The sequence below is a fragment of the Monodelphis domestica genome, chromosome 1 (assembly GCF_027887165.1).
Source record: "Monodelphis domestica isolate mMonDom1 chromosome 1, mMonDom1.pri, whole genome shotgun sequence".
Classification (NCBI taxonomy): Eukaryota; Metazoa; Chordata; class Mammalia; order Didelphimorphia; family Didelphidae; genus Monodelphis; species Monodelphis domestica.
Window position 1 is genome coordinate 333,945,174 of NC_077227.1, and position 13,457 is coordinate 333,958,630.

The following is a 13,457-nucleotide window of genomic DNA, read 5'->3' on the forward strand; positions in this document are numbered from 1 at the left end:
CGACTTCTGCTTAAAGACCTCCAGGAATGGGGAATTTACCACATCCTAAGGCAACTATTTCTCCTTTTGGATAGCTCTCATTTTGGGGAACTTTTTCCTTATATTAAATTTAATCTCTCTGAATCTATCTATTCCTTCTGGCTATTTCCTCTAGGGCCAAGCAGAAAAAGTCTGATCCCTTCTTCACATGACAGCTCTTCAATTCTGAAAAAAAGCATTTGTATACTTCTTCAATCTTCTTACCTATATGCTAACCATTAGCAATTCTTTCATCTAGTTCTCCTGAGAAGCTTTCTAGTCTTTCCAATTGTTTTCCTCTGGACCCAATTAAAAAAAAGACAATTCATGCTGCTCAAAGGATTGTGAGGACCATTTCAAATTTCATATTCATTCTGAAAATCATGATCAAATGAGCTTTTCTTTTTCTGCTCCATGGAAAGGTTTTGTCCCCTTCAAGCTCACCTTAAAACATTTGGTATGTTCTAATTAAAATCCCAACTTTACCGCTCTCCCACTTGGCTGGGTGCTTGGTTCCAGAAACAAGAGCTCCAAGGACTCACCTCCCAGCCTCACAGGTAAGAGAACGTGAAAGAATGCTAAAATCTCATATTGGCAATACTATCATTTCCAACAAAATCTACTTTAGAATTCTATCAACTGAATGTTCCATTAGCTCACTTTTCACCATATTAGTGTTTTAAGATCCTTGTTTGTAATGTTGACTCTAAAGCATCTTGAGATAATTAGGTGCTTTCTGAATCATTATTTAAAATATTCTATTTATTGTATTTTAGTGGATAGAGAGCCAGGCTCAGGAAGACTTGGGTTCAAAATCTTATGTATGCTGGTTTTGAGACTCTGAGCAAATCATTTAATTTCTCAGTCCCCAGACAACTCTCTAAAGTATAAATTGCCGAGCAGTTGCTCATCTGCATTTAGTAGTAGAAGTTTCCTCACTGGGAGTTCTTTACACATATGAAATCATAAATCTATTTATTTATATCCATATGTATTGGTTAGCACATACACACATACCTATGAAATCACAAAATTATAGGTTTGATAATATACATATATATTTTATATATTTATATATGCATATATTTTAAATTAAAATTCTTTTATAATGACCTCTTTAGAGAGCTCCCCTTTTAGTTCTCAGAATTGTCCATTTCTGCTTTAGGAGTATAAATTCTAAGAGTTTCTTATCTCTTCTGGGTTGAATTCTTGTGTAGAATTTTAGTCCATACTGTCTAATCAATCCTTCTTCTGTATCCTTTGAAATCCACACTCCCCTCTCTTTCTCCCTCCTCTGTCTGGGGTAAGGCAGCTGGGGTGGGGTGAAGGGGGGCAGGTCTGGGGCAGGGCATGACAGGCAACTTGGGGTCCAGGGCACGGCACATGGTCTCTAAAAGGTTTGTCATCACTGACATATGTTAATAGTTAGCATTTATGTAGCACTTTAAGATTTGCAAAACACTTTACAAATATTATCTCATTTTATCTTCAAAAATGGCCCTGAAGGAAAGTGCTATTATTATCCCCATTTTACATATGAGGTACCTGAAGTAGAGAGAGATCAAGTGACTTACCCAGAGTCATATAGCTCAGAAGTATCTGAGGCTGAATTTGGTCTCATCCTAATTCCAAGACTAGCATTCTATTCCCTGCACAATCTAGCTGCAGAGTTCTCCATCTATTGTCCCTCATCTCTGCAAGGAGGGAAGAAGGTGCATTTTTTTCATCTTGACCAATATTAGTCATTATATTACATAGCATTCGGTTTGGGGTTTTGTTTTCCTTTACATTTACATCATTATGATATATTATTTACTTCTTTTTGCATCAATTCATACCCACTTTTTTATCTTTTTCTTCTGAAGAGCCCTACCTTCAAGTGGCACAATGGTGAAAACATCATCTGCACCCTAGGGTCTTCAGTTTCTTGCCCAGGATTTCATAAACCCCAGTTCTTTATGCAAGTAACATTTGTCCCAATGGGAATTTTCAGACGAAGGTAATGGTCATTTTATTTGATAGGTTCTCCATCAGATCTCAAATACATGCCCCAAGAAGACAGCAAACTCTTTAATGCCTATTCAAAAAAAGTTTGCTCAGGGCAGGACCAATCATCATCATCTCTTTTTCCTCTGAGTTTTATCAGAATTATTCTCATCCCCACTACCGTCCTTTATAGGGGGCAGAAACTGGCAGAAATTTCATCTCATTCCACTTTACATCTGCCCTTTGTCCGATTTTAGCTCCATAGAACAAGATATCCCCAGTCCAGTTATCCCCTGGTGTTCTCCCCACACCCTCTTTTCTGCTTCCTTTTTTGTGTTTTCCCCTTTGGATTATAAACTCCTTGATGGCAGGGGCTGTCTTTCTTTTTATTAATTGCACTTAGCATGAGATTGGATTAAATCACAGTTGAATTAGCCCATTGGATTAAATGACCTCTCTTCTGATGATACATGTTGATCCTTATCATAGCTGGGAGGACAAGTACGCATCCAGCCTTTGTTGTAAGACATGTAGTGAGTGGAACTTTCCGAGTCAATATATTACACTTAGGGAAAGTCCTTGGGGCTTTCCATGCTAGGTATCGGATACTTATTACTTGTTGTTATTTAGTCATTTCAGTGTTACCCAATTCTTTGTGACCCCATTTGGAGTTTTCTTGGGAAAGATACTGAAGTGCTTTACTGTTTCCTTCACCCTCTCGTTTTACAGATGAGGAAATAGGCAAACAAGGGTGACTTGCCCAAAGTCACACAGCTTGGAAGGCTCTGAGGTCAAATTTGAACCAGCTAGATGAGTCTTCCTGACTCCAAGCCAGGCATCCAGTTCCCCATGTGACTGTAGACAATTCATTTAACTTTCCTGGTCCTCAGGTTTTTAATGTGTCCTACGAGGGGGCTGGACTGAAGAGCTTCTGAGGTCCTTTCGAGCTCTACATGTATAATCCCGTGAATTTTTCCTTATGCAGGGTTGAAAAAAATCTGTTTGCAAGATCTATACATAGTTCCTAATTCTTCCCAATCCCTCCCACCCCCCAAAAAATCTGGAGTTAAGCAAAACATATCTAAACCCTCTTGTTCTTGATATTCACTTTCAAAGAGTTAAACTATCCCTCAGGCTTCTCATCTCCAGGGTGAACCTCTAAACAGCCTACCTCACTCTTAAAGGAAACAGAAAAGGAAAGAAACGAAGTGCAGTTTGTGTATTGCTGAGTCCTAGACTTGAACACAAATTCTGGGGTTTAATTCCATGTCTATCATTTTCCAGGCAAAGACCTGATCTCTCTGAGCCTCAGTCTCTTTATCTGTATAATGAGAATAATACCACTTGAACCACCTGCTTTATGGGGCTTTTGTGACAAAAGAACTCTATTAAATGTAAAGTACCACAGAAAAAAGAGATGTTGCTATTACAAGTTATGATTTTAATTGTGATGAAACATTTTCTTCTTGCGCATGTCAAGTATTTACTGATTTATGTGCTATTGTTTGAGAGCCTTGGTCAAAAAGCTTAGTTGCTTTCTACCTGCTTATGATATCCCTTTTGATCTGGAATATTTGGAAACAATATATTCTTCCAGACTCACCCACCCCCACACCTTTATAAACCATTCTGGCAACCTTTCTTTGAATAGTTCATTGGGAATCACAGATGAATTAGTCCATTGGCAGACATTATGGTGAAGTGGACAAGTCATTTCATGTCTCAACCTCATTTTCTCCATCTGGGCAGTAAGCATTCTTGCCAGTCTCCAAGAGCCATTTTCTATAAGGCTGTATTGAAAAATATGCAATAATAGCTGTTAATTCTACAAATATAAGCAACTGTTATATTGTTATTCAATAGGTAAAAAACTCAAAGATAACTGGCTCTTAGTGGTTATATATGTCTCTGATGAAAAAATCCTTAAGCCAAATAAACAATATGCAGAAATAATGCCCAATCATCTTTTTTTAAAGTTGAGTTGTTCATTAATATTTTCCTTCTTATGGTGTACAATTTTGAAAGTCATTTGGGCAAAGAGACACCCTACAGTCCTCCCAATGGGCTGAATTTTTAACAGCACCATAAGATAATAAAAATAGCCCACATTCATTCATAGCGCTTTAAGTTTTGTAAAGCACTTTCTTTACAGTAACAATGTGAAATTATTATCCCTATTGGAAAGATAAAGAAACTGAGGTTATAAGAAAGAAGGTAACTTGCCCACAAAATCACAGATAACAAGTATGTAGAGCTGAGAGTTGAACTAGGTCTTCTGAATCTAAGTTCACTCTATCCACTGGATGGCAATCGCTTGTCATTTTTCATAGCAATGCCAACAGGATTTGGAATATGCCCAAATTAATGATTTGTGCAAAGGAGGTTTTATGGTCAGGGCTTCAATTTCTTCATTGGAGAAGGAAAAATCTGTTTAAATTCCTTGCCTCTCCCAAATTTGAATTACCATCCCCAAAGGTACCGGGAAGCTTTATTTATGTTTATAAACTGTTTTGAGAACCTTGATGAATATCTGTTATCTAGTCTATAATTCCCACACCATGGTTATAGGAACAGACATGCTGTGAAATCAGTCGTGGTTTCTGGGAAAGGCAAACTCTATTTATTTGTATATGACACACAGTCATATTGTTTTTAAACACACTCATACCTCAACCCAACTATTAAGTCAGATTGTGTGACAAACAAACTTGTTCAATGATGTTTCATTCTTTGGACAATTCTAGTTTCTCTGCTCTGAGATCCATTCAGAACCACAGACTTTTTTCATTTTCATTTTTCATTTTTTAAATAATAAGACCATGCAGTGTGTTTTCACTATTCCTATTTTGCTATATGGTTGAGAGCCCACCACTGTACAGCAATAGATCATATTGAAATAAATGTGGTCATCTCTTTAGAGGAGACAGGAATGAAGGAAGAAATAGTAGAGGAAGATATCCGAGTGAAGTCAGCTAAAGAGTAGAAGAGAAGGGGGAATTCGGGCCAAATGACCTCATTTTTTTAGGGAAGTATTTCTTCAGAATTACAGAATTTCTGAATAATTGCTCAGTCCGTCAATCAACAAGCTAACTCCATGAAAGATACTTGCTAAGCTTTGAGAATGCCAGAAAAGGTAAAAGTAGTCCTTGCCCTCAAGAAGCTCACACTCTAATGGGGACAACATAAGCAAACAACTATGTAGAGAGAATCTCAGAGAGAAGACACTAGCAAGCTGAACTGACTTTCTTTCCCCTTCCCTTCAATTCAACCATGATTTCCAACATTTACTAACTACCCACTATATTCCTGGCAATGTGTCTGGCCCTAATCTAGACAGGATGTGATTCCTGCTCCTGTGTAGGTGAGATTTCAGACAAGTATTGAAGGAAGCCAGAAAAGCAAAGGATTTGACTGAATGGTCCTTAAGTTTCCTTCCAGCTCTAAAAATTCAATATTAGCTAATGATGTCTTAACCTTTTGGCGATTTGCCACCCAAAAAATGTTTTCAATTTTATTTTGATACTAATGTGTCAAAGGACTTGGGTTTATGCCTTAATAATGAAACAATTTGATTATAATTAAAAAGTACTCATGAGAAAACAAATGATAAGATTAATGGGCTGACTCATAAGGTATCAAAGGTAACTGCAAAGTTTTTATCTTAAGTGCTGTGTTTCAAGAATAGAGAAGCAAGTTTAAGAGGATGATGGGGTAGGGGGTTAAGTTTTTCGGAAATTAGTTCTTAATGCTTTCCAAAGCTGAGTAGTATTCTCAAATCTCTTAAAAGCAGTCTCTATTAATTTGAAAGTATATGGCAGGTAGAAATGGATCTAAGCTGCTCTTTTTTCTAAAACTTGTGACCTTCTAGTTTATTTCTAGGAATTAAAATAAACAGATTCAAAAATCATTTGAACAAGTTTTATTGGCATAATTTACACATGTGGAAAATTAATTTACATTTTAGGCATTTGTCTGTTTTCTACTGAAGCAGGATATTGGTGCATAGTTGTTTCCTTGTCTCCCTTATTAGATTGTGATAAGGATATTTTTTTATTGGGGATTTTCCCCTTTTCTTTGTAGCCCCAGGGCCTAGCCAAGTGTCCAACACAAAGTAGACACTGTCTTAACTTTACATGTAAATGTTTTGGCTTTTTTTTTAAACATAAATTTATGGACTGACCATTCATTGATGAAGATACACTTTTCCCACAAAAGCATTATTAGCATATTCCTTCTCCTCAATTCTACCACGAAATTCAACAAACATTTACTACTTACCTACTGTGTTCAAGGCAATATACCAGATCTTGGAATGATACAAATTTAGATTAGACATGGTTCCTGCCCTCAAGGAATTTATAGTCTAGAAAGAGGATGTGATACCTGCCTACCTCTTTCCCCCATCCCAAAATAGACTATGGACAACATATATACAAAAGCATAAGAGAGATGCAACTTCCTTCTTTCTTCTGGTTTTAATTATAGTAAGAATGCTAAGATTATTATGATCTGACTCCTTTGTAGTCTGTGCACTCACTTGCCACTGTTGTCCATCAGCAATTTATATTCAAGTGAAGTAGATGATTTGGAGGATGCTTTAGGTTTAGAGTGAAGCTAAAGGATCCTTACTGCCCAGATGTTCATGAACAAGTGGAGACTATGACTGAGGCTAAGACCTCCTGGACTTATCATCACACCCTAATTCTTCTACTAGCCCAATGCATAATAGTCTATAAGAACCTGGTTCCAAGGGATCCCTGTTTTGTCTAGTTCACCAGTGGTTCCACTAGCTGCAAGAGAGAGATGCACACTGGACTTCAAAAGCCATCAGTCTCCTAAGGGCTGTGGAAATGGAAGCTTTGCAAATCCTTTCAGTGGGAAAAGCTATGGGCTATATAGCTGGCACATAAAGAAGCCCTGAGAGATAGTGCTTATAAAATCTTCATCTGCACTGGTCCCTGAGTTGTGGTCATACCTGACTAAGTGGTCTGCAACTGGGAAATAATAAGACTGGGCAATTAAAAGTACTTGCCTTTGCTCTCAGGACTGATGGAAGAATTTTACCAACACCTCCCCCAAATACAGTTTGTTTGTAGGGTTTGCCAGCACTCATCAGAGGATGATGCATGAACTAAACAACCATAAACTATTCTAAGAAAGTTTGGGGAGTGAGCTCATTTCCAATCTGATCACCGGAGTCATGATGCCTTATAATAAAGGGCAATATAATCCCCCTAAGAACAACAATTACTTCTCCCAATCAAATTCCTCAGTCAGACCACTACTACTGAAAATCCATTCTTGCATGATCTTAAAACAACAGCTTCATCACGGGGCTCAGGTGTCCTACCTGCCAGAAGCTGTGTTCTCAATGAATCAATGCCATCCTAAGAAGGAAGCGGCTTCTCCAGCACAGCAATTTCTTGGATTAGCAGTCCATGTAGACTTAAGTGATAGGGGTTATTTTGGATATCTTTTGGTTGACCTTCCTTGATCTTTCTTTATTTTGTCTCCAACACAGTTTCCCAGCATCAAGGATACTGCCCCCCAAAGGGTTCTAGCCATTCCTGGGAAATGCCTCAAGCCTCCTCAACCAGGAGGTCTCCTTTCCTCTATGATAGTTTTTGCAATACCTTCCTTTGAGTTTGAGCAATCAAGGCATGAAATTGTTGGAAGATAACTTTGCTTTCTAATGACATGAGATGAAACTGTCTCTACATAACTATGGTGAATGTATATTTACCTAGAAGAAAGGGATCCTTTTAAAGAGCTGGAAGTAGTTCTGAGTCTCTAGATGAAGTTGAGGGAAAAATCCTTGCATAGCCCTCAAAAAAAGAAAAGAACAATCCCTAAATGGTGGCCTCTAAAATGACAAAGATTTAGTATTACCTCGCAGTGGGATTTCTAGGGAAGGGGAAGTCCTATCTAGTGGGCCAAAGAATACTGAGTGGTTGGTGATGCAGGACAACACTTTGATATTGATCATAGCACCAATCTAGGTTGTGTGCAAAGGAGTAATGACCTCTTAGCCACTTTACTACCAGTGAACCAGACCCTGAAGAGAATCAGTGACCTTTTAAGAAATGCCATCATCTGTTCTGTGACTTCACTGATCCTGGTATAGCTCCTGCTCATCACTGCTTTGGATCAAGAGCCCCACCGTGAACTGCAAAACAGTTGAAATCATTTAATACATTGACCAGATGGCTAACATCTGGGACCTGATAATTTTGGAAGGGGGGAAATGAAGCCTGGCATTTCTGGCCATCATTCTTCATATTGTCACTTCCTCAAGGGGCTATTATATTTCTCCTTGCCTTTTTTCATCTTTTATTTTACCTCTATTATGCTCTTCCTGAAGATCCTATTCCCAAAGTTAGAGTTGTATGATAATATTCCTAAAGTGATTTTAAATGGTGGAAGACCTTTAGTACGTTGCTACCACAATGTGAGGTAAGCTAGGAGTAGCTAGGGTCTCTGCCAACTAGTGACAGCAACTCTAAAAGGCAAGTAAGCCATCCATGAGTCTTGATTGATTCAGAGGATCAGAGTTTGAACCTCTCATTGGCCATAACTTCCTGGTCATTTATGTGCTTAAAAAAATAAATGCTCAGCACGGGAGGAGTCAGGGATCCTCAGACTTGACAGATCCATCTGCTGCCATGCAAGTCAACACATTATTCCAAACATGCTTGTTTCCATATGGAGACAAGGACTGTTTCAACTACATAAAACAGTTCTGTACTCTTGCCAAATATGCTTTCTATGCTACTATTAAGTAAACTTCCTTTTTGTTAAATATTGATAAGGGATATTTCATTCATTGTATTTATATCCCAGAACAATGCCTGGCACATAGTAGATATTTAATAAATATTTTCTGATTGATGAATTATTGATTGATTAAATGGTCTCCAAATGCCTCTTCCTATTCCAGTCCCAAGCATAAATCACCAGACTGACTTGATAAAGGTCTGGCTCAGGAACACCTCCAGTAAGGGGGGAATAATCTGGAGATGGTATATATCAACCGAGAAAAGAAAATGTCCTACACAGAGCCAGAACTGACTGGAGGCCTCTACTGATTAGATCTCTCCCTGTTCACCTCAACACAAAAATGAATGGCATAGTCCTTGTCCTAGGAGAGCTTTTAGTTTAGCAGAGAGAAGAAAAATGCACTCAAAGAGCAGAGATACAATCGAATATATAAATGCATGAGAAAGATACAAGAAGAGAGAGGGAGAAAGGAATAATTTCTAGAGCAAAGGTTTGGGGAATGTTTCATAGAGGAGATATAGGTTGTGAAGGAAAAAAAAGAGATTTCTGAGACAGTGATAGTGAGAGTACTTTCTGGGCATGGAGAATAATTTATATAAAGTCATGGAGGTAGAACTGGTCATAGTAAGAAAATGGTCATAGTTAAAAGGCGTATTTCTTGAGAGTAGCAAATAAGCTAAGTAGTATTCTTTTCCCTCTAACAATGTGTTTGTTCATTTACTTTTTCTCTCACATTTCTTTCACAGTACTGAAAATTATTTCACTACATTTTCTTTGAATAAAGTCCCTGTGAAATACAGTGTTTCATTTTGGATTCTGTTTTCACAGCATAAGAATCCTGTAAATACCGATGTTTTGAAAACAAGACTGGGTTGAATCAAGAAAAGATTAAGTCAGTTTATATCAGCTCAGTTCCCTGGAATTCGAATTTGGCTTGACAAGGAAGTTCAGAGCACCACAAAGGAAAAACTAGCTGGAACTTGTTTCCCTAGGTTTAGTGGTGACTCTGCAAAACTATACAAAAATGTCCTGGTAAATCCATCTGGATTATTGAAAAACTCTGGCCTGGGAGTCAGGACAATTGGGCTCAAGTCCAACTCTACTACTACCTGGTCAGCTATGCGACATTGGGCAAGTCATTTTTCTTTTTCTGGGTCTCAGTTTTCTCATCTCTAAAATGAGTATGTTGAACTAGATGATATTTAAAATGCCTTTTGGTACTGGCATTCTGGGCGTATACTTCTAATCATATTAGAGTTTTATACTATAAATATTGAATTTTGTCAAAGGCTTTCTCATCAATTGACATAATTAAATGGTTTTAGATGTTTTTGTTTTTAATATGATTGCTTACCTAATATTGAACCATACTTGCAACCCTGATATAAATTCAACCTGTTTATTATGAATAATATTTTGAATATTCTATAGTCTTCCCACTAGGACTTTATTTAAAATTTTTACATCAGTACGCATTAATGATATTGGTCTCTATGATTCTTTTTCTTTGATTCATTCTTCCTTGGTTTAAATACTAGGACTATATTCATCTCACAAAAGGAATTTGGTAGAGCTTTTTCTTTTTCAATTTTTTGAGAATAATTTGTATAATAGTTGGGTGATATGGTGGATAGCACATTAGACTTGGGAGTCAGGAAGACTGAGTTCAACTTGAACCTCAGGCACTTTCTGATATATTACCCTGTGCAAGTTACTTAACCTTTATGTGACTCAGTTTCTTCTTTGGCTAGAAATTGTAAATGTTTGTTAAATATTTTAAAAGTATGAATTGTTTGGGTTTATCTCTGAGAAATGATTATATCTAAGGGGGAAAAATCCTGGAAAAGAAACAAATATTCTTTATATAATAATGGCTTGGATTTCCATAAATAATGCATTTATAATTACTCTCCAATAAATTTCTGCCTCCTTTTCCCAAACTTTTTTCTTTCTGCCTTGGAAATGATCCTGGGTTCTTAAATCATGACAGGTCCTACCAAATTGAAAGGGGATTGTGTGTGTTTATCACCCTAAGACCTCTCAACTAAGTATGGAGACAATTATTTCCAAAAAGATGAGTACCAGCTGATGGATTTTTTTGTTTGTCATGGGAACACAGGAAAGTCACCTGATAAGTAGGGGAAGTGAGAGAGAGTAGAATCACCATCCATTTTGATAAAAGAGGGGCCCAGATCAATGATGTTTTAAATTTTAATGTGTTTTTATTTGCAAAGGATTTTCATCTATTATATCATTCGATCCTCATAATAAACCATTTAAGCAAACAGAACAGGGATTGTTACTATCCCTACACAAATCAGGAAATTATGAAAAGCCAAAATCAGTTGTTAAAATAATTATTACAGATGAAAAAGGGAATAAGCATTTATTCTTCTTCTACTACTACTATGTGCTAGGCACCATGCTAAGCACTTTGCAAATATTATCTCATTTTACCTCACAAATACATTGTAAGGTAGGTGCTATTATTATCTTGGTTTTAGGGTTGAAGAAAATGAGGTAGACAGAAGTTTCTTGCCTAAGGTCCCACAGCAGCTATGTCTGAGGCTAGATTTGAATTAAGGTCTTCTTGACTCCAGACCCAGTGCTCTAATCCACTTTGTCACTGAGCTACCATGATGAGGAAACTGAAACTCAGAAAATATAAATAAACTAAGGCCACTCAGTGACAGAGCTCAATACCTAAACCCTTAAAATAATTCCAAGTTTAATGCTTTTTCCACTTCTAGCAATGGAGTCTTTGTTAGCAATTCAGTTCATCAACATGCAATTATCATTCTTTTCCTTAAGATAAACATTTTGGTTTGCTTTTATTCTCTGATTAAGCTCATCTAAAACAAAGCTGTGTATGAAAGGAGCAACAATTATTATTTAAAAGGGGCCCACTGTGATATAGTAATAGAGGGGCAGGACAGCTCAGATTATAGCTTGAATTCTGCCACAAACTAACTGTAAATGGTGTCAGTCAGTATTTATTAAGCACCTACTATGCTAGACAATAACTATTTAAGCCCTCATTAGTAAATCTAGTCACTGACCTGAACTGAGAAAAGGATGCAGAAAGGACAAATGCAACTAGAATTTGAAGGCTATGAACTTCTCTCTCAGATTCACGCAGGCAAGCCCAGGCCACTTGCCATTTGCTTCTCCCCTTAGTCCCTCCTCTGGTCGGCCACTTTCCTTACATTTTGTGCCTATGTGAAGGCTTAGAACTTGCAGTGCATAGCTACATACACCTGGTGAAATCTTCAGACCTTGCAACATAATATGTTGAAGAAATATATTTTATCTAATTTCTCCTCATACCAATGAAAGGAAGCAAGTAGAAATGAGGGCCTCTGCTCCAGGGGTGTCAACAGAAAGAGAGAAAAATGCATTGGTGAGAGATTTTTGTACAGGTGTTATCCACAGGCCTTGGTAACTCAGAATATAAGAGAAAGAAGAGTACAGAATAAATTCCAGATGTTGGATATAGCATGTTACCTATGGTCCAGAACTAAAGCTTGGATTTTTATATAAACAGCTATCCTTTCCACATCATGACTTCTCTCATTCCAATTTTGATATATCATGGATTGGCAAAAGAAATAGAATGGGAATTTGGGGTGAGTTTTGCAGAATCTACAGACAACATGCAAAGGCCTACAGACAACATAAAAAAATATAAACTCAGAATTGCAGAAAATATATGTATGACATTATATAATATCAACATATTTTATCTTTCAGTACCATAAATACACACAATTTCTTTTTAAAGTTAAAATAAGCAAAATGTTAAAGCTGGTGAAAACGCAAAAGCCAGCAGACAAACCACAAAGGCTAGAAATTTAGAGATATCTTAAAAAGTTCAGTAGCTCTTAAACGCATATGTTTAACACTCCATAAAAAAAAAAAAGAAAAGCTTAGACTTCTTCTCTGGTATGAAGGGAGGGTAAAAAAATTTCGTGTGGATTTTCCAGATTGCCCCACCCCTAACCCCCATAGTATAGAAGGGGTATCTGGACTTAGTTCAATCTTAGAGATTTCTCAATCATCAGATTTCGAGTTTTGTTGTTATTCAGACAGAAAATACCCAGTTCTTTACTCACCAGGAAAGACCATGATGGCAGTGAGAAGTGGACCTTCAGTCATACTATAAGGTAAAGAGGGTACTGGGGTGAATAGCACAGAAAAAATAAAGACAAATGGTAAAGAGTGAGAGGAATACATAGGTAGATGGCATGAGGACAGGGATGGAGTGGTAGGGTAAGGCAGGGAGTATGAGAAAAGAGAATGGAGAATGGAGAGAGGGAAAGTCACAGAGGTAATTCATGTAACCATGGATCAGAGTTGGGAGCACTCAATAGTATGGATCCAGAGGGAGAAAGAAGAATACTTGTGGAGCAGGAATTTGGAGTCTAATTTTATAGCATTTTTTTGGTGGGATTACAGACTAATCTTTATCTATACCATCTTGGGTCTAGTTCATTAGCATATCCAAATCATTTCCAAGTTGTCAGTAAAACTTTAAAGCTAACGTGTACACATTTCCCAAAATTATCAGCATCATTTGATGTTCTCTTCTGCAGATGTCTGGAACTTATCTGAGATTTACATATCATAGGAGTGTAAGGCTCTGACAGCAAGGTCTTGAAGGCTTCTCTGATTTTTAG